At 43.4% G+C, this 21,650-nt stretch overlaps 1 protein-coding gene across 1 annotated transcript in view; it reads right to left on the minus strand.

Moving 5' to 3' along the window:
• Window positions 1-21,650, minus strand: part of GALNT17 (polypeptide N-acetylgalactosaminyltransferase 17) — a 1,757,718-nt gene that overhangs the window by 1,298,788 nt on the left and 437,280 nt on the right. The window lies entirely within an intron of this gene.

Below are 21,650 nucleotides of genomic sequence, written 5' to 3' on the forward strand. Positions count from 1 at the left end.
TTCCGGCCTTCCACCTAGGCTACGGGCTAAGCGCCAAGATGCTCCCTGGAGTGATAGGTGCGCTATATAAGTGTATACTTACATTACATTACATCCGGTCAAGGGGCGGGGAGAGGGGACATTCTGCTGCTGGACCTCGAGGTAAGAGGTCATGATCTGTGCATGCTGTAGACAACGGAAATAAAGACATACCTATAAACCATCATCGTGTCCTGTGTGGTTTCCTGGGTTTGAAGACACGACAACTGGCGACGAAGGTTTGACAAACTGTACGCTGTGCCCATCGGAAGATCATCGCGATTTAAACCAGGAGCCCACCCTGGATGGCATCGTGCGGAAAAGAACATAAGAAGTGCCCCAGACGAAGAGCAACGACGCAGGAGCCCACCCCGATCGCTGGAAAAAGAAGACTGCGAGCTCCGGTAAGCGCCGTGTAATGAGCGCGAACTTAAAAGAAAGTGAAAAGAAACTGGCGTGAGCTCTCGCGAGAGTCTCGGCGGCCATTTTAGGATCAGGCGCGAGAACCAATCACAGAGCAGGAAAAGCCGGCGGCCAATTTTAAGTCAGGCAGCGCCCAGATTGGACAAGAAGTCTCGCGAGAATCTCGGCGGCCATTTTGAGCTCAGGCGAAATGAACCACTAGGAGCGGAGAACAGCGCGGTGGCCAATTTGGAGTCAGGCAAAGTGCGAAAAACATCAGAAAGTGCCGATCAAAGAGGAAAAAGGCACAAATAAGAATAAATAACAGCAAATAAGTGGGGCATAAGAAGAACACTAAAAGAAAAAGGGGCAAATAAAAGGAAAAGGAAAGTAGAAAGAAAAGACACCAGGAAATTAAGAAAAAGGAATAAAAAAGCAGAAGTATAGGCAAAAGGGGCAAAAGTAAGAAAATAAGGATTGAACAAGCAGCAATAGAGAAAAGACAAGAAAAGAAGGTGACAGCATAATGAACAAGTGCAAATAAAGGAATAAAAGACTCAAAGAGCACGTAAAGAAGATACAAAAGAATAAAGCACAGACAAAGAGCAGCAAACAAGAGAAAAGGCAAGAAATAAAAGGAGAGAAAGGCGCTAATAAAACACAAGCAATTAAGAACAAAAGACAAAGGACAGGCAACAGAAGAAATGACAAAAGAGGGTCGAGGAGAACGCAGGAAGATAAAGATGACAGACCCTAAGCCAGAAAGACAAAGTGCACAATACAGAAGACCACTACCATTCAACTTGTCGGAGCCACAAGTGGGAATTAGTTGGGAGAAGTGTTCAGTAAATCTTTATTTCGAAGAATAAAAAATCCTCATAAAAATACATTACACAATAAAAATTTCATTAAATTACATTTCTGAACTTTTGATAAAAAGTAAGTTAAAAAGTATAGAGAGGAGGGGCCACAATTCATGGGCGGAAATAATCATTTACAGGGATTAATTAATTTCTTGTATCTCTCAATCTTACAGCTACTTTAAAAAAAACTAAAATGGCACATAAGGTATGGGTATCACTGGCTTTCTGCAAGAACAACGCATGCAGCTCTTGCATGGCGAAATTTTATTTTTCCTAAGGATGTCAACCAAAAATAAACGCCTAGGAACTCTATAAAATGAACATAAAAGTACAAAATGAAGGGTGTCCTGCGGAGACCTATTGTCGCAGCCGCAGACACCCTTCTGCTCAATCGTTACAGTAAAACCAGTGGGATCAACTAAAATGTTAGGTAACTGATTGAGCCTAAAACGGCATATTCAAAATCTATCATACTGGCTATACATCAGGAACAGATAGGACTCCATTCCCACCCCATTTGTCACTAAGCCATGAGCTGCTATTGATCTCTTTACAGGACCCAGACCACTTCTAGCCGATTCAAATTTTTCTAAGAGCAACTTTTTCACCCTTGATTTACAGGTGCTAGAGATCAAAGACGGGTTGCTAAAGAGGTGATATTGGTCTATATTCAATAAAGAGCCTTTAACATATTTTAGCCAAGGAATCTGTAGGCCTTTATCCCTTTGCAAGCAGTCTGTGACAATTTCCCTACTCAATGAAGCCTCCGGATTGGTCCATATTCTAATCCATGCTATGATTGGCCTCAGTTTAACATGGTCTGAGATATATGGCATCCCAAGTTCTGCATGAGCAATTTTGGCAGAGGTGGAGTGTGGGATTTTCAGGATTCTGCGAAAAAATTTATCTTCCTCTACTTGTAATTGTTTGCAGTCCCTGAAGCCTCACACCTCCGCGCCGTACAAGGCCTTTGCCATGCTAATTGAACCATATAAATTCATTACTTGTTCGGGGCACCATCGCCCCAGCTTCCGAGCAAAACTTAATATAGCACCATTCGAGGAAACTAACTTGGTACAATGTTCCTCGATCAGTTGGCTAAATTGAATATCACCATCAAATAGGAGGCCCAGATAGGGAAAAGTGTTTACTTTATCCAAGGTATGTGACCCTATTTTGAACACACACTTATTTATGGGTTTTTTGCCCGCCACCATAACAAAGGATTTATTTAGATTGTGTCAGGACTGCTAGGGCGGCTTGCGGTCTAGGGCCCGCCCTCATGTGTCCCAAGCACTTCCTGTGTGGCAAAATGCACTATTTTCCTTTGGGGGGTCGTTGGTGGCACAAGTGTAGCTAGAACAACAGTTTAATGTACCTCTGTCCGCCTAATGCGTGAGATTCGGCAACCTGAACGCGTCCGCGAGATGCGTGAGGTTTGGCAACCTGAACGCGTCCGCGAGATGCGTGAGATTTGGCAAGACGTCGCATTTCTTACGGGAAAACACGTAACGTGGTCACGTTGATGTACGCGACCACACCCAATCCCCTTTGCTCACTATTCTGAGGATCTTGGTGGTGTAGCAGCTTTTTCCAGGTGCTCCAACTTGGGGAATCTTCTGGAAGGAGTTTGTTAGCAGTCTTTTGCAGATCGTTTGTGTCTTTGGCAGCAGGTAACCAGTTTGGAGAGCCTTTTTCCGAACAAGAGCTGCAGTGAGAGGAAGACTGATTCCGGGTATCCAGAGAGGCTGCCACACCCTTCAGTTAAGTAGAGTAGGTCGTACTCTACAGGTAGGAGAAAGTGAAAACTTTCAATTTAAGGTTAATTTTAAAACATCAAAGTGTAAAAAAGTATATTTATTCTGATTTTTTGGAAAAACATTAGCGCAAAGTTCCTTTGAGATATTTTATGGAAAAATATAAGAGAGCAAATATTTGTCTTGATTAAAGTTTAAGAGATGTTCATGGTTCTTTGAATAAATCGAGAAGCTTGTTAATTTGCTTGGTCGCAATTCTCAATTGTATGGTCGCAAATTTTGAACAGTTATTCGCCATTTATGCCTATGCTGAGATTTTATTGAAAGTAATGATTTGCTGATGTGCTCAAAATACAACAAAAGAAGTTGCACAGATTGTAAAGAGCCTATTTACAAGATTAATAAGTCGCAAGCTTCTTTGGTGTTATTTCCTTTTGGGAGCACGTTGTTAGTTAAAGTGCAAAGCTGATAACAAACTTTTTATAGACAACAGAAATTATTTTATTATTACAATTGTCTAAGGGTCGAGTGAAGCGTTAAGAAAACTCGCAACAATAACTTTTCCTTTTCAGATCTCCCTCCCCGCAGTTCCTTTCCTAATTCCCTAATTCCCCCCGCTTGATCACTTCAATATTCTGTGTAATTATTACAATCAGAATTGGAGGTATCGAGAGGTGGGCCCTTATATCTTCACATCAGATCCCGAGGAAGACTTCGGCTGACAGAATAGTGAGCCCACGAATCATTTTCCTCCTGATCTGATTGTGTTGTCATAATGGCCACCATCGATGACTTAATGGCTGTAATTATTAAAATGCAGGCTGATTTAAAAAATACTATGAATGCAACCGCGTTATTAGCAAACAAGGTAGATAATATACAACTACAGAACACTCCCCTTCCAGAGGATGTTCAAGACTTAGGAGCAAGGGCTTCCACAAATATATCAGTAACTGTTCCACCACAGATTCCCTTGGCTAATCCGGAACGTTTCTCTGGGGACCCTTCTAAGGTACAAACCTTTCTAACACAAATTGAATTACACATTTCTTGTAGGCCTACTGCATTTCCAACCCCACAATCTAGAATTGCGTTTCTAATCTCTTACTTGTCTGGAGACGCAGCTAATTGGGCTGTTCCATTTGTTAGACAAGACAGCACATTGTTGTATAATTGGAAACGCTTTATAGAAGAATTCGAGAAGGTGTTTGATAGACGAACAGTAACATTATCTGCAGATCGAGAACTACTTCAGTTAAAACGAGGAAACAGAGACCTCATCACTTATTTATCACATTTTAATAGACTTGTAGCAGAAACTTCTTGGCCGGAGGAAAAGAGAGCAGCTCTTTTCTATCAGGGATTGAAAGACGATTTAAAGGATGTTCTAGCCCAAATTGACCCGCAACCTACAGCTTGTTCAGATTTGATAAATTTAACTTTACGTTTAGATCACTGACTTTCAGAAAGAAGAACTGATAAGAAAAAAGGTGACAAACCTATTTGGAAAGCTGAGAGTAGATCAAGAACACAGTTTGTACAGTCCGAATCAAGTCCTGAGCCTATGGAGATAGGAACCCTTCGACAACCACTGTCAAAAGAGGAAAAGGACATTTTGTGAAAGACTGTATGGTGAAGCCTAAGAACAAGTTTTCAAATGTTAACAAAGTGGCAGCTATTGAAAAAACAAATCAACAGTCGGAAAACTAGCATGCCCAAGATGTTTAGAGGGGGATCTCTTGGGAACCATTGCTTACCCTTCTATAAACTCTTCTGTGACCAATTATAAATCTCACTTTCGCTTAGCGGTCCAAATACAGGTAACTAAAAAGATCTGGCAAATGGAAGTATTAATAGATTCAGGAGCCACAGGAAACTTTGTAGATTTGGAAACTGCACTACGATTAAGCATAATCTGTGAAGAAAAAGAAACACCTGAAATCGTGCAGGCAGTAGATGGGAAAATCTTGTCCGGAGGGCCAATAACTATGCAGACGTCAAAAGTGACTATGATTTGTGAAGATTCAAAGAGACAAAGACATTTGGAGGAGGTTCAGTTTGACGTCATCCAAGCTCCCCAGTATTGGTTCATTCTAGGAATGCCTTGGCTATGTCTACATAATCCTTTGATCGATTGGCAAAAAAGAGAACTTGTATTTCATTCCGAATTTTGTCATTCTACCTGTTTAAATTCTTTCAAAACAATTGTTAGTCAAATCGCAACGGCAGAAGAAAAAGAAACAATTCTACCCACAGTATATAAAAAATATCAAGAAGTCTTCAGTGAAGAAAAGGCAGCAATTCTTCCTCCTCATCGCAGTTACGATTGTCAGATTGATCTTATACCAGGGTCTTGTGTACCAAATTGTAGAATATATGCTCTGTCTGAAAATGAAAATCAGCATTTAAGACAATATCTGGATCAATACTTGGAGAATGGTTTTATCCGCCCTTCTAAGTCACCAGCAGCCTCCCCTTTGTTTTTCATCCCGAAAGCAAATGGGGAATTGAGAAATTGCATCGATTACAGGGCGTTGAATAAAATAACGATCAAAAATAAATATCCTTTGCCACTCATTCACGTCCTCTTGGATCAAGTTAAGACCGCAGTAATCTATACAAAGCTAGATCTGAGAGGAGCTTACCATTTAGTGCGAATCAGACAAGGCGACGAGTGGAAAACTGCATTTAAAACTCGTTATGGCTTGTTTGAATATTTGGTAATGCCGTTTGGCCTATGTAACGCACCAGCGGCCTTTCAATTTTTCTTAAATGATGTCTTGAGAGAATTTTTGGATTTGTTCGTTATCGTCTACATAGATGATATCTTAATCTATTCAGATTCAGTGGAAAAACATGAAGGTCATGTCAAAAAGGTTTTGAGCACATTGCAATCACACAATCTATATTGCAAATTATCTATATGCGATTTTCAAGTTTTTGAAGTGGAATTCTTTGGAGTGTTACTCACACCAACAGGTATGAAAATGACAGATAGAAAAATCCAGGCAGTTGCAGAGTGGCCCATTCCAACTTCAGTTCGGGATGTACAATGTTTTTTAGGCTTTGCAAATTTTTATCGCCGTTTTATTGATCATTTCTCTGCAGTGTCCGCTCCCATCACTCGATTACTAAGGAAAAAGGTGAAATTTGAATGGACTTCTGAAGCCAACGATGCATTTCAGAATTTGAAAAAGGCTTTCACTGCTGCACCAATCCTACAGCATCCTGATGTAGATGAACCTTTCATAATTGAGGCAGATGCTTCAGACGTAGCAATAGCAGCCATTTTGTCTCAGAGACATCACAAAACTGGTCAGATGCATCCAGTTGCATATATGTCTCGAAAACTGAACTCAGCAGAACAAAACTACATTATTGCAGAGAAAGAATTGCTTGCCATATTAGAAGCGTTCAAAGAGTGGAGACATTATATAATGGGAGCAAAGTTCACAGTAACAGTTTATACGGACCATCGAAATTTACAATTTATGAGTTCTGCTAGAATGTTGACACCTCGTCAGTTAAGATGGATGATGTTCTTTGCAGAGTATGATTTCATAGTAACTTATCGTCCAGGACAAGACAATAAAAAGGCTGATGCTCTTTCCAGAAAGGATTCTTCTTTACACAGAATTGAAAGTGCACCACAAGCTATAATAGATCCCGACAAAGTAATCTGTTTATTGTCTGCAGATCAATTTCTAGAAAATATTAATGAGAATTTTCCTCCATCGCAATGGAAGAAATGGGAGAATAAAGAAGAAAATCAGACAATCAAGGAAGGCATACCTTTCCATAGAAAGCAAGTTTATCTTCCTACCAAAGAATTACAAGAAACAGTGTTCAATTGGTTGCACTCTCATCCTATGGCTGGACATCCTAGTCCCAAAAAGACTGTGGAAAAAATACAAAGGTTGTTCTGGTGGCCAAATTTACAGAAAGATGTTACAAAGAGGACTCAAAATTGTGAAACTTGTGCAAGATTTAAGACAGATCATAGTAAACCAAAGGGTTTGTTAAAGATTTTACCAACACCAACCAAACCATGGGACTATATTTCGTTAGACTTTATTACAAATCTTCCACAGATCAATCAACATTCAGTCATTCTGGTAGTAGTGGATAGTCTAACTAAGTACGCACACTTTATAGCTTGTAAAAGATTGCCCACAGCAGGACAATTAGCACAAATTTTCCTTAAAGAAGTAGTGCGATTACATGGTTTGCCATCAGTGTTATTATCTGACCGAGGATCTCAGTTTTCATCTAAGTTTTGGCAGCAATGGTGTCATAGTTTACAAATCACATCAAACATGTCTACCAGTTACCATCCGCAAACTGACGGCCAAACAGAACGATTAAATCAAACACTAAAACAATACTTAAGGTGTTATGTTGAAGATTCCAAAAGGTCCTGGTTGGATTTGCTATGGATTGCTGAAAAAGCTTATAATTCTTCACCTCATTCTTCTACTGGATCTTCTCCTTTTGAAGCTCTTTATGGATACCTACCAAAGACTATTCCTTTGACCCTGCCCAAAGATGAGACCAGTGCACCTGCGGTACAAGATACTGTACAACTCATGCAGACTGTTCACCAAAAGATTCACAAACAGTTATTACACAGTAAAGATAAATACAAAGCACAATATGATAAACATCATCGTTCAGGACCAGAGTATACTTCTGGAGATAAAGTATGGCTGTCTACCAAGAATTTGCATTTTAAACACAAAAACATGTTTTATCCCAATTTTATCGGCCCATTATTTATTCGTCAAGTTAATCCAGTGACATATAAACTAAAACTTCCCAAAACCTTGCGAATTCATCCTGTGTTTCACACGTCCTTGTTAAAACCAGCTAGACAGGATATAAAACTCAGACCAGCTCCGATTTTGGTTCATGGCAATTGGGAGTATGAAGTGCAGACTATACTGGACTCTAAGCGCAGAGGTGCCAAGCTATGGTATCTTGTGTCCTGGAAAGGGTATGGATCCGAGAATGACTCTTGGGAACCTGCTGAGAACATTCATGCTCCTCGCATTGTGCGGCGATTCCATCTCCTTCATCCTTCGAAGCCGGGCCCTAGACCGCTCTTGGGAGGGGGGAATACTGTCAGGACTGCTAGGGCGGCTTGCGGTCTAGGGCCCGCCCTCATGTGTCCCAAGCACTTCCTGTGTGGCAAAATGCACTATTTTCCTTTGGGGGGTCGTTGGTGGCACAAGTGTAGCTAGAACAACAGTTTAATGTACCTCTGTCCGCCTAATGCGTGAGATTCGGCAACCTGAACGCGTCCGCGAGATGCGTGAGGTTTGGCAACCTGAACGCATCCGCGAGATGCGTGAGATTTGGCAAGACGTCGCATTTCTTACGGGAAAACACGTAACGTGGTCACGTTGATGTACGCGACCACACCCAATCCCCTTTGCTCACTATTCTGAGGATCTTGGTGGTGTAGCAGCTGTTTCCAGGTGCTCCAACTTGGGGAATCTTCTGGAAGGAGTTTGTTAGCAGTCTTTTGCAGATCGTTTGTGTCTTTGGCAGCAGGTAACCAGTTTGGAGAGCCTTTTTCCGAACAAGAGCTGCAGTGAGAGGAAGACTGATTCCGGGTATCCAGAGAGGCTGCCACACCCTTCAGTTAAGTAGAGTAGGTCGTACTCTACAGGTAGGAGAAAGTGAAAACTTTCAATTTAAGGTTAATTTTAAAACATCAAAGTGTAAAAAAGTATATTTATTCTGATTTTTTGGAAAAATATTAGCGCAAAGTTCCTTTGAGATATTTTACGGAAAAATATAAGAGAGCAAATATTTGTCTTGATTAAAGTTTAAGAGATGTTCATGGTTCTTTGAATAAATCGAGAAGCTTGTTAATTTGCTTGGTCGCAATTCTCAATTGTATGGTCGCAAATTTTGAACAGTTATTCGCCATTTATGCCTATGCTGAGATTTTATTGAAAGTAATGATTTGCTGATGTGCTCAAAATACAACAAAAGAAGTTGCACAGATTGTAAAGGGCCTATTTACAAGATTAATAAGTCGCAAGCTTCTTTGGTGTTATTTCCTTTTGGGAGCACGTTGTTAGTTAAAGTGCAAAGCTGATAACAAACTTTTTATAGACAACAGAAATTATTTTGTTATTACAATTGTCTAAGGGTCGAGTGAAGCATTAAGAAAACTCGCAACAATAACTTTTCCTTTTCAGATCTCCCTCCCCGCAGTTCCTTTCCTAATTCCCTAATTCCCCCCGCTTGATCACTTCAATATTCTGTGTAATTATTACAATCAGAATTGGAGGTATCGAGAGGTGGGCCCTTATATCTTCACATCAGATCCCGAGGAAGACTTCGGCTGACAGATTGACAGATAAATCCAGGTCGGCCATAAACTTGACAAAGCCATCCACCAGTTGTTGTAGGGCCCTCGGTGTTCGAGCAAGCAGGACTGCGTCATCCGCGTACAATAGTACTGGGATATGATGCGGTCCTACTTTAGGGCAGTCCACAGCTAGGGAGATGAGGGCACTCTCTAAGGCATTAATGTACAGTGAAAAAAGAAAAGGGGCAAGGATGCACCCTTGCCTTACTCCCCCTGAGCATAGAAATGGGTCAGTATGCCCCCCCTCTGGGCTAAATCGGACCCTGGCGGTTGTATTCTAGTGCAACTCTTTCAAGATATTTATCAACCCCACATCAATGCCTATCTTATACATCATGGCCCACAATTTAGTCCTGTTTACATTGTCAAAGGCCGCAGCCAGGTCCATAAATCCCATGTAGACCGTGCCCTTGCTGGCTTTTGTGTATTTAGCAGTTAGCAGGTACAGATTCAGACACTGATTACTCGTTGATTTGCCAGCTCGAAACTCGTACTGGATGTCAGCTATAGTTCGGTTCTCCTCTGTCCACTCCATTAGCCGATTCAAGATCACTCGACCTAGTATTTTGGCCGAGACATCAATAAGCGAAATCGGCCTATAGCATTTTGGATCATCCCTCCTCCCTTTCTTAAAAATGGGTACGATCAATGCAGTCGACCAGGAGCGTGGTAGCCCTGATTTAATAGCTGTATTTAAAACCCTGGTTAGGATTGGGGCCCATACGTCTATGCTACTTCTGTATAGATCTGGTGGGGTACCATCTGGGCCAGGGGCTTTATTTGGGGTCAAACCTTGGATATCCTTTGCTATCTCCTCTACTACAAAGACTATTTCAGCACTCTGGGTATCCTCCCACTCCCCTTCTTGAATTACTAATTTAGCCATATTATAAAGACCCTGAAAATGAACGACCCATTGCTCTGGTAAAATATTGGTGCTAATTACCGGGGCGGAGTTATCTTGGAAACAGGGCCTATTTACAATTCTCCAAAATTCTGCAAAGTCCCTATTTTCACCCGCCTCTCTCAGGTCAGCCCATACTTCTGCTTGTAAGGTGTTCTTCCTCTCCTTTACTTTAGTTTTATAGACTAGTCTGCAGTATGCCACTTCTGTTTTGTCCCTTGGGTTAGCTTTGAGGCATAGTTTTAGATTCCTCAAAGCTTTAGAACAACTCTTATCGAACCACCTTGGTTGCTTGGGACCCTTACTTGGGCCTTTTGCTTCCAGTAATGTATCAACTAAATTTGTCAGGGATGCAAATGATGCAACTAATTCTGGTCCTTCTATTAGGGGGTCCAAACAGTCTTAAACCTGTTTCCCTCCTTTTTGGATTAATGTTTTATAGAACTCCTGGGAATTTATCTTCGCCCACCTTAATCGCCTCCCCTGATCTGTGGGCTGCAGGATAGTGTGCCCCTGTATACACTTACTCCCCCTCCTGGTGTGTATAATTTCCATTACTAGGGGGTTGTGATCACTAAACGTGCTCCATTTCGTTCTAACATTTGTGATTCTATTTTTGGCAAAGGTAGATATCATTATATAGTCTATAATAGTTGAACACCCTCTTCCTTTAAACGTTGGAACAAATGTGCCCTCTACCTCTGGGGCTATTAAGTCAATGGTATGTGCTAAAGAGTGGGTTTTTATTATTGTATTTAGTACTATGTCCTCATGGTTGTGTTCAAAATGTGGCCCATCTTTAAGTGGGCAGATGTCCCAATCTGAGGATACAGGGGCAGATTTGGACAGAGGTGGCAATTAAGGTCGCCCATTAGTAATATCATCGGTCCCCCCCCTTTCCTCTGCTCCGCCTCTTGTGTGAGTCTTTCATCTATCTCACAAAGGGCGGCGTTCTTCCCATTTATGGAAACTGGGTTGTACACATTAAAGAGCTGTAGCCTCAACCCTCTACTCTGGAACGTTACAGCTTGCAGAGTGTGTGACGTCCAGTTTGGTACTGACATCTACCTTCTAGGGTTAGGTCGACATAGAGTGCCAGCCCTCCTTTGGCTCTTCCTGCTCTACTTTCTTGTGCCGGCACAGAGAAGCACTTGTAGCCCTCTATTTGGTATAGTGTAGGGTTAACTGCCCATGTCTCTTAGAATGCTAAAATGTGAAAACCCTGGAGTTGATTCCTCCAATCTGGGTTTTCAAATTTACCGGATAGGCCCGCTATATTCAATGACATAATGTTCAGCTTTCCTACTCGCTCTTCACCAACCATTATGCCCTGATCGGTTAGATTCAGGTCAACTATCCTCTCTATCCTAGCCCTCTCTACATCTTTAACTTGGGTATGTGGATATTCTGCATGTTTTTGCTTTTCTTTGCTTCCATGGACTACAACTTCCCTATCACACGTTATCCCCTTTTCATCCTTCTCCCCACCTTCTATCCCTAGTCAGTCATTCTCGTCCAGGTACTGTAAGGGGCTAAATCTGTTTGTCCACTGTAATCCACACTGGTTTGCTAAGGGCTGGGTGCCATACTCCCTGGGCCGTGCCCAATGCCCTTCTGTGATTCCACCCCTTCTAAACTGCTGGAAATTTTGAGGATGTGTGGCCAATTTCCTAGGGTAGAAGTACTCTAGTGGCATGGTCCTTATTGTACTGGTTGTATTTCTGTTGTTGTTAGCCAATATATAATCCACTAAATTCGGGTTCCTAAAGTTGGCAATAATACAGTTCCCTTCTATATCTTTCCTTCAGGTACCCACCCAGTTTACCCTCCTTACGTGTAAAATTTCTCCCCCTTCTCCCCCTTGCAGGGGTCTGTGGATATTTAACCAGTTAGTGATCTTATTTTTAAGTTCTATATAAGATTCTCTCTGCCCCCTTCTACGCTCAGGTACCCCAGCAAAGATAACAACAAAAGGGCTTACTTCTGGGGGTAGATTTACACATGGTAGGGGTCCTTGAAATGTATCATTTTGGTCCCTACTTATTTGATGATTATCGATTTGATGAGGGATGGCAGTTACCTCTGGCTGCATTTGTATTGCATGTTCCTGAACTTCTTGTTTATTTCTATCCATATTTCCATGTGATTGTATTCTTCCCTCCCCCCCCTCTTTTACCCCTTTGGGCACCGCATGCACTTGTGCAATGGTGCATTGCTCATTACTTACACAGTTATTAGATACTAGGGGTTGATGAGCTGGGGGATTGGCTACTGGCAAAGCCTTCTCTAATTGGTTAGATATAGAAGTTTCTCTGACCTTACCCTGTCTCTGCAATTCATTGGCTATTTTATCTAGTTTACTCACCAGCGGTTTAATTTGGCTGGTTATAAATGCCTCCAAGTGCTTTTGCAAGTCTAGAATTACGGAATCAAGCCACCTTGGGGGAATTGGGGGGGCTTTAGGTTCTATTATTAGAACCTCATCCTCTGTATCTTTTTGCTTGTTACCCTTTGTGAGCTTTTTCCAGGACTTTATTTGTAAATTCTTGTTTCTACGCTTTTTACTTCTTTGCCTAGGTGTTCTATTTACCTCTATATTTATAGATTCTTCGTCCTCTAGTACTAGTTGGGCACAGGGGACAGCATCAGATGAATTGTCCCTGCTACTTTTATCTAGTGTGTCATTGGTATTTAGATCCCCAGTTTGGGTAGGGGTCAGGGGCAAAGAGGTTAAGGTCGTAGATATACTTCTCTCTGCACGCTCTATGTCCCCTGCAACCTTCCTTAACATTAGATCGATAACTGTCAGGGTGGCTTTATGGGCTACTGCATCACTTGTTTCTGGCCCTGGGTTTTTCGATTTGAGGGGGGTTCCTATTTTGCCCTTAGTGGAGCGAGTTTTAGGTTTAGTAGCGATACTTCACAAACGTAATAAAGGCTATTACCCCCTTCCTCCCGATAGACCTAAACCAATGATATTTATAATTAGCCTAGATAATTTGGTCAATTTGCACAGAACTTTCCACGTTATCAGTGTGCCTATTCCAGTATTATTAATCAATACCCCTGCCCTCCACTATGTACATTTTCAGTCAATCGGCAAAGAGTCACGGAAAGTACCTAGAGGCAGGTCCAAGGGAGGTGGCCCGTCCCGTCCCTGGTCGTCCCCGGACGGCCACAGACGGCCCGTCCTCTGCCCAAGCTCCGCCCGCGCGCGTCCCGCGACGCGGGAGAAGCGTTGCGTCTTTATGAGCCTCCGGGCGCGGCAAAGTGACGCTGCAGGCGGCATCCCCCGAGTCCCAGCAAGGGAACCCGGAAAATGTAGGCAGTATTTGGTAAGTGCTCCCCCCTCTCGGCGGTGGCGGTAGCTGGTGCGGCGGAGGGGAGAGCGAGGCAAGAAGGCGTGATGTCCCGGCGGGCTTGCAGGTAAGCTACTCCGTCAATGCCCCCAGTCGTTGTAGGGCCCCACTCCCCAGCAGGAGCGTCGCGTCTTTTTGCGCCTCCGGGCGCGGCAAAGTGACGCTGCAGGCGGGTTCCCCCGAGTCCCAGCAAGGGATCCTGGAAAATGTAGGCAGTATTTGGTAAGTGCTCCCCCCTCTCGTCGGCCGCGGTAGCTGGTGCGGCGGCGGGGGAGAGCGAGGCAAGAAGGCGTGATGTCCCGGCGGGCTTGCAGGTAAGCTACTCCGTCAATGCCCCCAGCAGGAGCGTCGCGTCTTTATGCGCCTCCGGGCGCGGCAAAGTGACGCTGCAGGCGGCGTCCCCCGAGTCCCAGCAAGGGATCCTGGAAAATGTAGGCAGTATTTGGTAAGTGCTCCCCCCTCTCGGCGGCCGCGGTAGCTGGTGCGGCGGCGGGGGAGAGCGAGGCAAGAAGGCGTGATGTCCCGGCGGGCTTGCAGGTAAGCTACTCCGTCAATGCTCCCCAGTCATAGTACCCTTCACAATCCGCACTCCTCTCTCTTTCTACTCCCTAAGCCCCCTCGTGTCCTGATTCTCATAGAATGACATGCCCACTGATTGTTGGAAGAAGTGGATCAGACGTCTAGAAAATACATGGACGCAACCGATGTGACAGAAGCAAAGAAATTGGGTCTATTCCTAAATTTTGCAGGCGATGACATTGAAGACCTTCTAGTGACGCTACCAACTGAGGAAACAACCACCTATGAGAAACTAAAGAAATGTTTAACGACCAAATTTGACCCGCAAAGAAATGTTGATTTCGAACGAACACTTTCGCAATTGCGTCTCAACGAATAGATGAAAGACTAGATGACTTTGCAACCAGACTGAGAAAACTTGTGACGCATTGTGAATTTGACAAATTTGACAATGAACAAGCAATAAGGTTGCGGATAATAGAAGGCTTCCATGACACGGGGTTCCGTGCAAGAATCTTAAAAGAACCGAGGTCACTAGAGAACATCCTGGCAATAGCAAGTGCGGAGGCGAGAGCAACAACACACGCAAAGGAAATGGAGCGAGGAAAGGACATAGGAGAGGAACAAGCACATCACATGACAAACAATTATCGCACAGGTGTCTGGAAAAAAGACAGGAATGAACAGACAGCGAGGAAACAACCTGAAGGAACTTGCTACAGGTGTGGAATGCAATTTCCAAATCGAGGCCCATGTCCAGCGTTTGGGCAAACGTGCAGAAGATGAAACTGTAGGAATCACTACGCCAGCGTATGCCAAGGAACACAATTCAGGAACGACAGGGGAAGAACAGGGAGACCTCAAGTATCGACAACCAGGCATGTCAGACATATCGAAACGGAAAAGAGAAGCTCATCAATAGAATCAGGTGAAGAGGAAGAAGAAGAAAAAACGGAACGACTATATCACATGTCGGACGTCCAAATAGAATCATCTGAACGCGTCCACACAGAATTAACTGAAGAAAATGAAAATGAAAAGGGAACATGCCTGGCAGACAGAAGCAAAATGAAAAAGACAGATTCGGTGACCATAGGAGTAGGATCACACAAAACAAAATTCGTCCTGGACAGCGGCACAACACGCAACATTATGTGCATATCGGAATACGGAAAGATGAAGACAAAGCCGGCACTGAGGCCGTCCCGATTAGAAGTGTTCACTTGGGGGTCAAAGAAACCAGTGATTAACATGGGAAAATTCACAGAAGAGATAGCATACAAGGACAAAAAGATCAAAGAGGACATTCACGTGCTGCAGGGTGACATCCCAGCGCCGTGCCTGCTGAGCAACATCACAACGCAAATGATGGGTCTCATGACCATGACATACAACATGTCAGGAGAAGGGAACACATTGAAGACAGATCACAACGTAACTAAAGAACTGGAAAAAGATGATGCTGCCACAGACCCCCCACTGAGGGAGTTGACAAACAAAGGTAAACATTTCACATGGACCGAAGAACACTACAAAGCATCAAAGGAGATCAGACTTGCTAGGACGGCCGAAGACGACCCAGCACATGTTGACCAAAGGCTGCACAGAGGACTAAATGCAGATGGAAACGAAGTGGAACTGAAAGTGATTGTGACACAACACCAACAAGGAAAAGATCACCGAAGACAAGTGGTGACACAAGAAAGCGAAAATGGAACGGTGATGAGGGAATCAAGAAGAATGAGACTACCACACACAAAAAGGATAGAGAGAATGGAACAAGGAGACATTGCTGCCAGAGATCAAATAGTGAACGCAAAAACAAAGGCTCCTGAAAATATAGGAAGACAAAACGAAAAAGAAAAAAAAGGAGGCACCGAGATGGTCAAGCAAGGACAAGTGAAGAAATATGGCAATGAGTTCCCCGGAGGCAAGTTGACGATGACAAAAGCAAAAGAACGGATGGCAAAAGCGACAGTCCGGCCAGTGTCACGTCACCGAGCACCTTTCGCATGTCAGAAAGGCAGAAGCAAGAGAAGCGGAAAGGTCAAAGCAAGAACTGCAGGAAGATACAGAAAAGCAAGGAGCTCAAGCGGATATCAAAAAACAGCGATCAAAAAAAAAGAAAAACATGGAAAAAAAAGAGACTAATTGAGGAGGTGTAAAATGAAGTGGCCTATGGCCCATCGTGTATCATCAGTCTCTCTCTCTCTCTCTCTCTCTATCCCTCGCTCTCTCTCTCTCTGTTCAAGAAGAAAAATGTTTGTTTGTAACAAGGGGGGAGATGTCGTGTCCAGGACAAGGGCACTAGGACCCTGGGACAATACAGAGGTGAGGGGACACCGGACACCACATCCGGTCAAGGGGCGGGGAGAGGGGACATTCTGCTGCTGGACCTCGAGGTAAGAGGTCATGATCTGTGCATGCTGTAGACAACGGAAATAAAGACATACCTATAAACCATCATCGTGTCCTGTGTGGTTTCCTGGGTTTGAAGACACGACAGTGCAGTCCCAGGAGGCCCTACAAAAACAGCTGCGGGCTCCCACAGTGCTGGACTTGCGCGGGCATGCCCGGGCCGCATCCAGGCGAATCCTGGGCCAAGGGTGGGCCCATCTGTGCCCCTCCGAGACCGTAAGATGCCGGGCTGGGCCACATTATTGATACTTTGTCCTTGGGACCTTTCTGCATCCATTTCTGCATACGATGTAAAAGGTACTGTACTAAAAAATAATATTGATACTAGTTTTAGGGAACCCCAAAATGAGTAAACAAAAGTCTGTTACCGGGCAGGGAGTTGTGGGGACACTCGATGCTTTTCTTTTACTGGCAGAGTCAGCACTTATCCATGAGATCGAGCGCACAGAGCGGAGATTATCGTTAGAACCCCAGCTTCCCCCAAATCAAATGAAACCTACAGAGCCCCTTTTGCAAAATGACTCTGAAGACATATCGCTTCAAATCAACCTGTACTCTCCCATAGAGCTTTATCTTCAGTCTACCATATCCTCTGAGGCAGCAAGTAGATCAAGCAGGCCTAACGTAACTACAATGCGTCAGAAGGCTAAAACATGCCAAAATAATAGTCATGAACCACCATCAAAGAAGAGGAAGGGTCGGGCCCTCAGAAGCAGATTCAAAATCTACTGGGGCATAAAACTAAAACTGGTGAGAGACTCTGCAGAGAGGGGCCCACTATAATCCTCACAAGCACTGTACCCATGGAATCAGATGGAGCACCACCTTGGATACCCAAGGAGTGTTTTTGGGAAAGGCTAAAAACTGTGGTATCGGTCTTGCTGGACCCTCTGTCCCAAAAACTGTCCATCTTGGAAAGTAGATTAACAAACCAGCTCACCATGACACATGTCTATGTGGAGGTACAGATACGCGGTACAATAGGGGGTAGGAGTTAATGGCTGGCCAGTCTGGCAGTAAACCTGCAGGGGGACAACTGTCTCATTCTGGTACCCATTTTACTACATCCATAATTCCAGCTCGGTCTGGCCACTTGCACTTAATAGTATTGCCCTCATCACTTGACCAGGAAGGACCACCGGATGACTCAGACGGTTTGAATACTACATGTACATTTCCCTAAATACTCCAAATGTGGCCTCCGCCATCAGGGGCAGTTCTATAGAAGGTGAAGGGGGGACACCGATTAGCATGTTGAATCAACGAAGATCTAATCAGGGAGATTCTACCAACCCAAATCTGAATTTACATCTCCCGCCAGAGGCAACTCCCTACACGGTTGTGCTGGCAAATGTTCCATCTTTACCGCCCAACGTCTTTGAACACTGGTCCACATTAAGGAATAAGTCACTACACATTTTGAGCGCAAGTACTGGCATCACTCATGCACTCTTTTCAGAGTTTAAAATGCCACGACGAATAGGATGGGTGGGTAAATCAAGTAAGTCTCTTGTGGGTGATTGTGTAGTTTTAACATTTAGGTCTCCAGGTCTGGGTCAGTCCATCTTCCATAGGACCGGCAATGGATTAGCAATGGTGCAGGGTATTAACATCTTACCATTGGGTTACTTTTAACAACCTCCTATGAGCCTAAGGTTTACTCACCTAGATGAGAGATTTGTAGGAAGTAGATACCCTCAGTATGTGGCCCCAATCAGTAACTGCTACAACACTCTGAATCTATTGGAAGATATAAACTGACTGACTTATCTTGGTTTACCTTTTTTTTTAAATTGCTTCATCCCACTTGGAGGTTGAAGCGATAAAGCCCACAAACAGAAAACTATTTCTGACCAGCCCTATGTAGTTTTAGATAACCATCTGTCCCAGGGTACACTGAGCAGGGGGAACGTTATGCCTAACTTGGGTGTGTCTTTGGAATTCCATGAACACGTCAGCCCATACCAAACATCTTTTAACAATGGCAGATCACCATGCGGTAAAGCAGTAACAACCTGCTTCGCCGCTAGCAGTTACCAAACCATGTGCAATATCGTTTCCTGGAACATCTCTGAGCTGCACTCTAAGCTGACTAACCCCATATGGTGCGATTTTGTACTAAACTATGACCTACATTGTTTTCAGGAAACATGGGCTGTGGAAATAATACACATTAATGGGTTTAAAACATTTCATACCCAAGCTGTGGAAGTGTCAAGTGGAGGGGAAAATGGTGGGCTTTGTACCTACATCTCCAATATGTTGAAAATAAAAAAGCTGGAGATGTATGTGGAGGAAAGCTTCATCAATTGATCAAAATCCATGTGGATATTAGGCACTGTAGTGCATTGGCTAACTCTTATAGCAATATCCCCCGGATTAAGTTGGGGCTGTAGTCAGAAAACTGGGTAATGACCTAAATTGCTTGTGTGATGATGATGCTAAAGACTAGATGTTAATGCTGGCAGGGGACTTTAATTGTCCATTGTGACCACATGACATGGGTAATTTATGTAGTTTTACAAATGAAGAGGGGTTATGCAACTCCCACTTTTGGCATTTCTACATTGGGGGACCTGTATAATGAATTAGTGTTTAGCCTGAATCTTGGCTTTGCAAGTGATGTATGTGCAGAATGTGTTCCTATGCGCCATACGTTTAATGGCAGAGGTTTATGTACTACTATAGATAAGATATTATTGTCAAATAGTCATGCGTGTAGAATCCATTCTGTTTCTGTTGACGATAATTCACTCAGTGACCACTTTCCACTGTTTCTTTCTGTTCAACTGCTGACAAGTACATCTGATAGGAACGATGAAGTTGACCGGGCGTTAACAAATATAGCAAGTGACAGGACAAATGGGTACTCTTTGCGCTGGTCAATGGTGGATTAAACAAGTGGTAGCTAAGTGTAAAATAGCTTTTGAGACATGCCTGAGAGAAAATGCTTCCCCAGATAGTATTTTATCTTCCTTTCAAACAATATCAGCTGCTATAAGGGAGGCTTTATTCAGTGAGAATCGTTCCAAAGGCAAGTCCCAGGGATGGTGTGATTCACAGTGCACACAAGCCTACACAAATTTAAAATATGAACTACATAAGGCACCAAGAAATGCAAATGCTGTGAGGCAGGCAAGAAGAGAGTACAGGTGTGCGCTTAAGGAGAGAAGAATTCCCCTGAGGAATCATACCTGGGAATCTTTGCATGAAGCCTCTTTAATGAAAAATAGCTTGGCCTTCTGGAAAGCAGTAAAAGCTCAATTTTTGGCTTCCGGAGACGGCCCAACAATTGAAATCTCTATAACTGAGGACCAATGGATCAAGCACTTTTCTAGGGTGTATAATGGTGAGGGAAATCTTGATGTGCAACTAAATAACAATCAGGGGGACAATCAGGGGGAAGATACCCTGAATCCTTCGGTATTTTATTTTGATCGCCAGTTTACACTGGAGGAAGTGACTCAGTCAATTTCTGCAAGTCGAGGTGGTAAGGCCCCTAGGCCGGATGGCATCCCTGTAGATTTATTAAAGTCTAATATGAACCTATGGGGGCCAATCATTACGCAGGTAATTAGTGCTAGCTGCGTTGCCCCTTTTTTAGCAACCTGGGTGGAATTATTATCGTCCCAATTTTCAATAAGAGGGACCCCTAGGACTCCGGATATTATAGGCCCATTTCTTTACTGGATTCTTTGACAAAATTAGCTGGTCGAATCATCCTAGAATGCTTACATGAGTGGGCCGAGGATTAATAAGGTTTTATCCGACCTTCAATAAGGTTTTCGTGAGGGCTTTGTGATGAATGACCAGAGTTTAAATTTTGCTATTTTTGTGGGCAAAGAGGGGGAGGTTGTTTTTAGCGTTCATGGATCTCACCACAGCCTTTGATTCTGTGATGCACGATAAGCTGTGGGAGATCCTTGAGCTTATGCGGGTGGATGAAAAAATCATTCATTTTCTCAGGCACCTTTATAGCAAAGCTAGGGCATGTGTAAGTTTTGGCCTGTCCGGTGATCGTTCGGCACTATTACCAATAAGGAGAGGGGTTAGGCAAGGATGTGTCCTAGCCCCCTTGCTTTTTAATCTTTATGTGTATGGTCGGGGTAAGGCGCTGCTTAAAGGCAATCAAGATTTCCCCCAGGTAGCCGGTCACCCAATCCCCGCCCTCCTGTACGCGGATGATGTGGTTTTGATGTCACATACGCAAATAGGTTTGCAGAGGGTGCTAGACAGCTTTTCTAATTTTTTTGTAATTTAGGTTTCAGAGTCAATACTTTGAAGACCTACATAATGAGGTGTGGCAGCGGCAGTCAGAGGTGCAGGGACATGTTTGTGGAAAGCTAGAAGATAGGAACCACTAAGAGTTTTTCACATCTTGGTATACTCTTTAATCATAATGACGTATGGGTCCAGGCTGTATCTGCAACAAAAAAAATGCGTTTTTAAGGACAACTATAGCCCTTGACAATTTCTCTAAAAAGCTGGGCAAGAGACCACCAGTAGAGCTCATTCAGATTTATAAAGCAAAATGTATCTCCACTGCTACGTATGGGGTAGGGGCTTGGGGTTTTGCTGACACGCATCCATTACAGGTGGTGGAAAACCCTTTCTTAAGAACCATTAAGAGTGTACCAAACAGTACCTCTACATTTGTTTATCATGTGGAGTTGGGCCTACCATATATTTCTGATCTTATTAAAACTGAGCCAATTCTTCTGTGGCACAGAATCTAGTCAAAAGTAAAGACAAAGTTAAACAGCGACATCTTAATGGACAGTTTGAAATTGGAGGGGGCCCTAAAGATTCCATGGATTAGATATGTCAGAGATGTTATGCATGATTTAAGTAACTTAGAGTATTTCACTGACCAGAGTACCATCCAGACGATTTCGAGAAAGGAGTTAAAAAAGGAGTCTCCTCTGTTGCTGAACACATTGAGAATGTCGGTGGAGGTCATCAAGCCGTCCATCCAGCATAAACAGTTGATTTTAACCACTTTCATATTCCAACCCTACCTAAAATCCG

This window comes from Lissotriton helveticus, chromosome 3_1 (genome assembly GCF_964261635.1).
Source record: "Lissotriton helveticus chromosome 3_1, aLisHel1.1, whole genome shotgun sequence".
Lineage (NCBI taxonomy): Eukaryota > Metazoa > Chordata > Amphibia > Caudata > Salamandridae > Lissotriton > Lissotriton helveticus.